The sequence below is a fragment of the Corvus brachyrhynchos genome, unplaced genomic scaffold (assembly GCF_000691975.1).
Source record: "Corvus brachyrhynchos isolate BGI_N302 unplaced genomic scaffold, ASM69197v1 scaffold27, whole genome shotgun sequence".
Taxonomy (NCBI): Eukaryota; Metazoa; Chordata; class Aves; order Passeriformes; family Corvidae; genus Corvus; species Corvus brachyrhynchos.
The window spans coordinates 2766777-2773903 of record NW_008239139.1 but is presented as its reverse complement, the minus strand read 5'-3'; the positions used below and the strand labels follow the sequence as shown (position 1 = coordinate 2773903).

Sequence of the window (7127 nt, the reverse complement as noted above, 5' to 3'; positions counted from 1 at the left end):
AACCTGTGTGCCTGGTATCGCACTAGAAGGTTTTCAAGTATTGTCTTGTGCAGAAAACAGAATACTCAGCCTCTGAACAGCTGCTGTACATTAATTAGTGTAATTAGGGCTAATAATGTGCCAACCAAGCCCATACAGAATTGCTTTGTTTTTATTTTTCTAGCCTGAGCACAAGACATTTAAGAAGAATTTAAACATACCTTCCTTCCTTGTGAATTACAGTCTAGCAAATACCACTGAATGGCTCTTAAAGTAGGGTACAAACAAGACAGGTGGTATAGATGCTATTTCTTAGGGATTGCTCCAGGCCCTGGATTGTACTGCCTGTCTCCCCCATTTCTCACTTTAAGGAAGCTTGGCACTTATTGGACCGCTGTGTGAGTGGTCAACTCATTACTGAAGAAAAAAACAAACCCCTTGCTAACTAACAAGAAAGAGAAATCCTTGAGTCTGGAGAGTTTTCTGCAGGATTAGTGCATTGAATTAAATCAGAAAAGGTCTACCAAAGATGCAAAAGCAGAATTATAGCCATCTCTTCAAGAGTATGTGAGGGAGGAAGACATAACAGTTTCCCATTTTTATGGAGGTTGAGTTTTACTTAAGTTCTTGATCATGTAACTTCTCATATTCACACACCACACTGAAAAAAATCACTAACCTTGGTAGTCACGTAGCTGCAATTTTGAAAATCCTTCAAAGATGGAAGCAGAAGAATTGTTGCTGGCAGAGCCAAGGGTCTACTTGGATCCAGTCTGCAACAAAATTCTCATGGCCATATATCAGCTCTGTGAGTAATTCTTTAGTGAAAAGTCAGTCCTGTTTGGGTCATTCAGAGCAGACCATACAGACCTGAAAATAAAGAGCAGGAAAATGAAAGAAGATCATCTTTGTCATCTCTAGTCTCCACATGACTGGGCTGACGCAGAAGTGACACATTTTTGACTCAAGAATAGAATAGTTACATTATTTATGGCAGGGATATTACAAACACCAAAATACAATGAAATCAAGGCAGTCTGTGTTACTACCCTTACCTGAACAGGATTCAGCTGTGAGGAACCTGTCTGACTGTGTCATCTTCAGCAACAGAAGCTCTCACAATGCTTCAGTGCATTGATGAGCCTGTGAGAAGAACAGATTAAAGGGGTAAAATGAATTCCAGCTCCAGTCCTGCATTCCTGTCCATTAAAAGCAAACATTAACTTTAAAAATGCAAATAAAGATATGAAAGGAGACCAAACAAAAGCAGTAGCATTAACAGCTTCTCAAAACCCTTTATAGCTCTCTGGAATGATTACATCTTATTTTATTTCCACTTCTTAAAGCTCTGTTATTGTATTCTAGCCACAGGAAAAATAAAACCAAAAAACAAATAACCTCTTTAATTATTCTTCAATGTTTTTTGCCAGCCAGGCCCTTTGTCCTGGATTGAAATCAATGTTAATGGCTTTTGAGACTCCAGTTTAGATATATTTTTTAATTGATGTCTCCTCTTCCTCCTGCTGACCTAATTCTCATTTTCATTATATTCAAAAACACACTGATGATCCACTCAGATCTGATAAATTATTTTAGCTCCTTTCTGCAATAACTAAATTTAATAGTGTTATGCTGGCACAATTTAATTACTGGCACAAACATTTGAAATTTGTGAACAACAGCTGAGCTGCAGTGACAGAAAACAGGTGGTCTGGTGGCTGTTAGGATCGAAGTAGCAAGCAAGCTAAGAAAATACAGGCTACTGGGTGGACTCATTATTACAGTTTTTGTTTGAACCTCTTCTTATCTATCAGTTTTAATCTTTATTCCATCTGACAGGGCAATTGCCATTACAGACTCCTTCTGTGGGACTGTTTATAGTTATAGAGAAGGCACATACTTAAGAGTCTGCCAGGCTGGGAAAGAAAGAATGGAACAAAAGCAGAAGAGGTGCTTAGAATGACAATACAATTATTTGGTATGCTGGAGGTAGTGTGGAATTTTTTAACCTGTAGCCCTCACTGATGCAGGAGAGAGGCAGGGAATTCTACAACTCAAAGAGTAAGCAGTCAAAATTGGCAGAGGAAAGCAAGTAAAGTTCCTCAGATGTCATACTGTGATATTTCTTATGGTTTTTCATCTTGCCAGAGGTGAATTTGCTGGGCTGGTACCCACTGTGCTAGCACTGCATCCTGTGGTGGGAATTGTGATGTCTGCAGAGCCTTACTTCTGTGAGCACTGTGCCTCCATGTAGCTGTGCTCACAGCTAGTTCAGCAACCACAAGTCTGGGGATTTTTGGTGTGCCAGGCAGGAGGATAAGCTGTTTGAGGAAATGTGATTGAGTTCACCTGTTGCCTCTGTACTCTGGGCCCAAGAAGCAAGAACATTCATAATTATCCACTTGCTTTTTCCTGGACAATATTGCTCTGAATCACATTTCTCAAGGTCAGAAATATTCAAACACAAGTCCTGCAGGAATCTTAGAAAACACCTTACTTGTCATCAATGCCAGCAGAAGCAGGAGCACTAAGTCCCTCAGAGCTTTTCCCATGAAGTTTGCTACCTACTGTAACATTATACTCCACTGGGGAAGAAAACAAGCTCATTAAAAGAATTCCTTTATTTCTGAAGTACATTTTAAAGAAATGTTCACTATACTACTATCATTAGATGCATAATTGTGGTCTAGCATGAATTGTTAATAGGTGTTTTCTAAATGCAGGCCAAACCAACCTAATCTTTGCTCCAAGCAGTTTTGTAGCCTGCAGCAAGAGACAAAAGGTGAATTTAGGAAGAAAGGAAGAACAAGGGAAAACTGCAACAGCCTTGTGTCAGTCAGAAAAACTGACCAGTATACCAGAGTTAGTTTTTTTTTTCCTGTTGCTCACTTGAAAGCTAATAGACAATTGCAGGGAAGTTTGCAGGTATTTCTGAGTAGGTCTGATGAAGCACAGGTGATCATAAGGAAGAATACTTTTGTCTGAAGAATCATTTAAGAGGTCCTTTGGTTTCTAGATAAGTTTCTGTTCCCTTTAGTGTTTATTATTTAAGACTGTTGTTCTGGATCTGGATTGCACAGGCATACCATGATGACTACTGGATAGAATTGAATAATCATCAGAAAAAAAAGATCCTTGATATTCTTAAAAATAAAAGCCTTGTCACAAACTCTCTGCACCTGAAAAAGCTGATGGGATATTTCCAGTTGTTTGTGTACCATTCAGAATTGCTGTCGAAGGGGAAATGTCCTTGCTTGAGGAGATGTTATGCATCAAAGTCATGATTCAAAACAGTAAAGATGAAGAGATAATCAAGGGTGCTAATGGTCACAATGAGGCATGATAAATCTGGACAAAAGTGGTGATTGTGGGCAATAAATCCAACAACCTGCTGGGCTTGGCACAGAGCCACCTGAGACAGGCTGATTGCCAGTAGTTTTCAAGGTGAGCATAAAATGAAGCATCCTCAAAGTAATAACGCTCACATAATGAATATAATCTTTTATTAAAGCACTGTCTATGACCAATGCAAAATTAGTCTGCCTGAGTGCATGAGCATGTGTGTTCAGAAGGAGATCTTGAGAGAGACAAACAGGATGATGAACACACCTGCAGGTTGTTATTTTGCCTTCCCTTTGGCTTCTCCAGTCCTTGTTCAGCAGCTGTATTCTCAGAAGGCTGTTTAGTCCTGAAGCTGTGATGCCTCATCATAAGATTATGCAGTTCTGCTGTGTTGGAAGTGGTTGGAATCTGGCCATATTAGCATCAAATACTAGAACAGATGAGGTTCTGGGTCCTGCACTGTGACCACAACAGCCCCATGCAGCACTACAGGCTGGGGAGCTGCTTGTTGGAAAAGGACCTTGGGGTGCTGGTTGACAGCAGCTGAACAAGAGCCAGCTGTTTCCAGGTGGGCAAGAAGGCCAAGGGTGTCCTGGCCTGTGTCAGCAATAGTGTGGCCAGTGGGACCAGGGCAGTGATTTTCTCCCTGTACTTGGCACTGGTGAGGCCACACCTCCAATCCTGTGTTCAGTTTTGGGCCCCTACAGGAAAAACATGGAGGTGCTGGAATGTGTCCAGAGAAGGGCAAGGGAGCTGGGGAATGGTCTGGAGCACAAGTATTACAAGGAGTGGCTGAGGGAGCTGGAGTTGTTTAAACCGGAGGAAAGGAGACTGAAGGGAGGCCTTTTATTGCTCTCTAAAACTTCTTGTGGTGAGGGAGATGGGGGTCAGACTCTTTCTTCCCCCATGTAACAAGTGATAGGACAAGAGGAAACAGACTCAAGCTGTGCCAAATGAGGTTTAGTTTGGATATTAGGAAAAATTTCTTCACTGAAGAGGCTTGGAACAGGCTTGCCAGGGAAGTGCTAGAGTCACCATCCCTGCAGATGTTTAAAAGAAATATAGGAGTTGTGGTGGTTAGGAACATAGTTTAGTGCTGGATTTGGCAGTACTCAGTTAATGGTTGGGCTTCAGGAACTTAAAGGTCTTTTTCCTCCTAAATGATTTTATGATTCTACAAGTGGTAGCTGGAGACCTTTCTATTCTCTTTCTTCTTAGGGAAGCACACTGGCAGGAAAGGAAATCCCAGAGATTCTGACTGGGGAGCTGGTTGTCCTTTCTCAGTCCCACCCCACACTGAGCTCTCTGCTGGTGATGAGAGATGAGGATTAGCCTCAGGGCTGAACAGCCTTTGAGGTGACAGGATCAAGCAATTCCCTTTGAAACTATTTTTTAGGATCTCTGCAGGCAGACAGACATCACTGTAATGTATATGGAGGTGAGGGGTGGGGGATGGTTTTCCGAAGAGGAGTCAGAAAATTACACCTGTGTCTGTGGAATATGGACACAAGACCAGCACATGGTGCTCTAAGTGATGTTCTGTGGAATCTAAATCTTAGCTTCTTTCTGAATAAGACTAAATACAGCTTACTGCAAGAAGGAAATTTCCAGCAATTGGTTATCAAGAATTGGTTAAAGCAGTGTTGGTTTTTTTGTTTTTTTCCTTCCACCAACCACATAGATTGATTCTTATAACAGAACCAGTTCTTAGAAAGCTGAACTAGATATCAGATGAAGTAGACCCCTTGGGAAACTGTATTTTGACAATTCATCATAGGAGGTTGTTAAGTTAGTCCTGTGTTTGACTTTTTTCTTTTCTTTCTTTTTTTTCTTATTTATAGAACAGGTTTTCTTTATTTTTTAACTGTTGGAACTAGGAAGGCTGCTTCAGGAGCCTCATCAGCATTCCCTTTAGCAGCATACAATAAGATCTTACAGCTGCCCTTTCTCTGCAGTATTGACTAAGGTAGATGCAGGAGCTGTTATCAGAATGCTATCAAAGCAGAGAGTTTCCACATCCAGCACACTGAAAGGTAACTTTCAAGCCTGTGATGTCTCTTTCAAGTCTCAATGTTTCCAAATTAACAACATTGTACCCTACTGTACTTGTGCATTTTGCTTTGTTTGATGTGGCATTTACACGCTTGTGCTCATTTCAACCAGTCACTCTCTGTCTAACACTACTTAGGCTTGTATTTTTTAGCTCAGTTAAACAGATTTTCTCTTGCTCAGAAGATGAACAGGTCTGACTCCACAGGTAAGATACTTTCCTATGCAGAAAACACAAGAAACATATTAGGTAGTGCCAGTTCTGCAACAGAAATAATGGGTAAAATTTATTCAGTGTTTTTAATGAACCTCTCTTTTTCTTACTGAAAAAAAGCTTTGAGTATCAAAACAGAACTTTTCCTTGGGGAAGGAACTACTTGTTCTGGTGGAACTTCTCATGATGATTTTGCAGATCTAGGGCATATTGCAGATCAGTCCAAGTTCAGGTCCAAGTGCTGGCTCAGCAAGCTGTGGAGCACAGCATTTCCCAGTCTTCCTTATCTCAGGAGGATGCTTTAGCTGAGAATTGCACTGTGAGAGAGACCCTGAGAGCAATGATCACAGAGGGAAGGATGTTCAATATGCTCACCAAAAGCTTGCAGAGATGTGAGCTCCAGTCTTCTCTCTGTTGCACAGTAGGGCTCTTTTAGGGTGTCTTTCTCTCAGTGTGCTTAGTTGTTTTCTTTCCCCTTCAAGAAAAAAAATAAAGACCACAGTAGCCTTCATATTTTTAGTTTTCCTAGGAAAGAGGAACTTTAAAATATGTATTGGTGAAAGTTCATTTCCTATTCAGTTTTGGGTGGTATCAGTGGTCACTTAGATGACCTCAGATTGAAGGACAGTTTCCTTTTTCTGCAGTTTATCAGCTGTGCTTATGAGTCAGAAGCTGTTTCAAGGGCTGCAAATGTAGAAGTTTTAAATCTGTAGGGGTAGGATTTCCGTTTTATTTATGTACACAGAGTAGAGTGGAACTGAAGCCTATGGGCACTGTGACAACAGACACAAAAATTATTTAAATGCAGGAAAGGAGATGCTGCAGCCAAAAAGAAATTATCTTGGTGTAGCTATTACATAAACACAAGTACAAAGACAAGGACCATGGCTTTCCTTACAAGATTTAGCAACCAAAATCCTGCCTTTAAAATTTCATAAAATAAAGTTACAAAACACATTCACGGAAGTGAAAAGGAATAGGCACACAGAGTTCATCCTCTTGGGAAGACAACAAGGGCTCCCCTTTCTGTCTTCTCCCCTGCCCTGCGCTGAAGCCTGCGTTTTGCAAGCCGGCAGCTCAAGCTTCAGCCACTGCTTCATGTGTGGAGGCCCCAGTGGGCAGGGCACAAAGATGTTGGGGACTCTCAGCAAATCTCAGAGTGCATCTCTTAGGGCTCATCATGGTTGGTCCTAATGCCAAGTAGTCAATTGTGCACTTCTAGCATTTAGTTCCAATGCGATTTCTACATTTGGCTTTTTCCTATTTCCAAGGCATTCTTTCTTGTATTATCCATTTGAACTCTTAGGTCAGTTAAGATATCTGGGATAAATATTTCAGAGATGGTGTTTTCAAAACCTATGAAAAGGTTGAGGTTGGGCAATAAAAGGTGTTCTCTTTGCAGGTACCACAGTGCAAGTGCTTGACTATGTTTGAAGAAGTTTTACTGAAGGTACTGGAATCACAGGAAAGGTGGAAAAAGGGAAAATAGTTGTCTAAGGAAACTATTCTGCATACCTAGATGTAAATGCTCTTTCCTGGTACA

The 7127-nt window shown here is 40.9% G+C and overlaps 1 long non-coding RNA gene across 1 annotated transcript; it reads right to left on the bottom strand.

Moving 5' to 3' along the window:
• Positions 1-669: 669 nt before the first annotated feature.
• On the bottom strand, positions 670-6490 carry LOC108448089. Its single transcript, XR_001863876.1, has 3 exons — positions 5960-6490; positions 1035-1122; positions 670-849 (listed from the first exon to the last, which is right to left on the bottom strand). It is a non-coding gene; the product is annotated as an uncharacterized LOC108448089 (long non-coding RNA).
• Between the last annotated feature and the right edge of the window lie 637 nt (positions 6491-7127).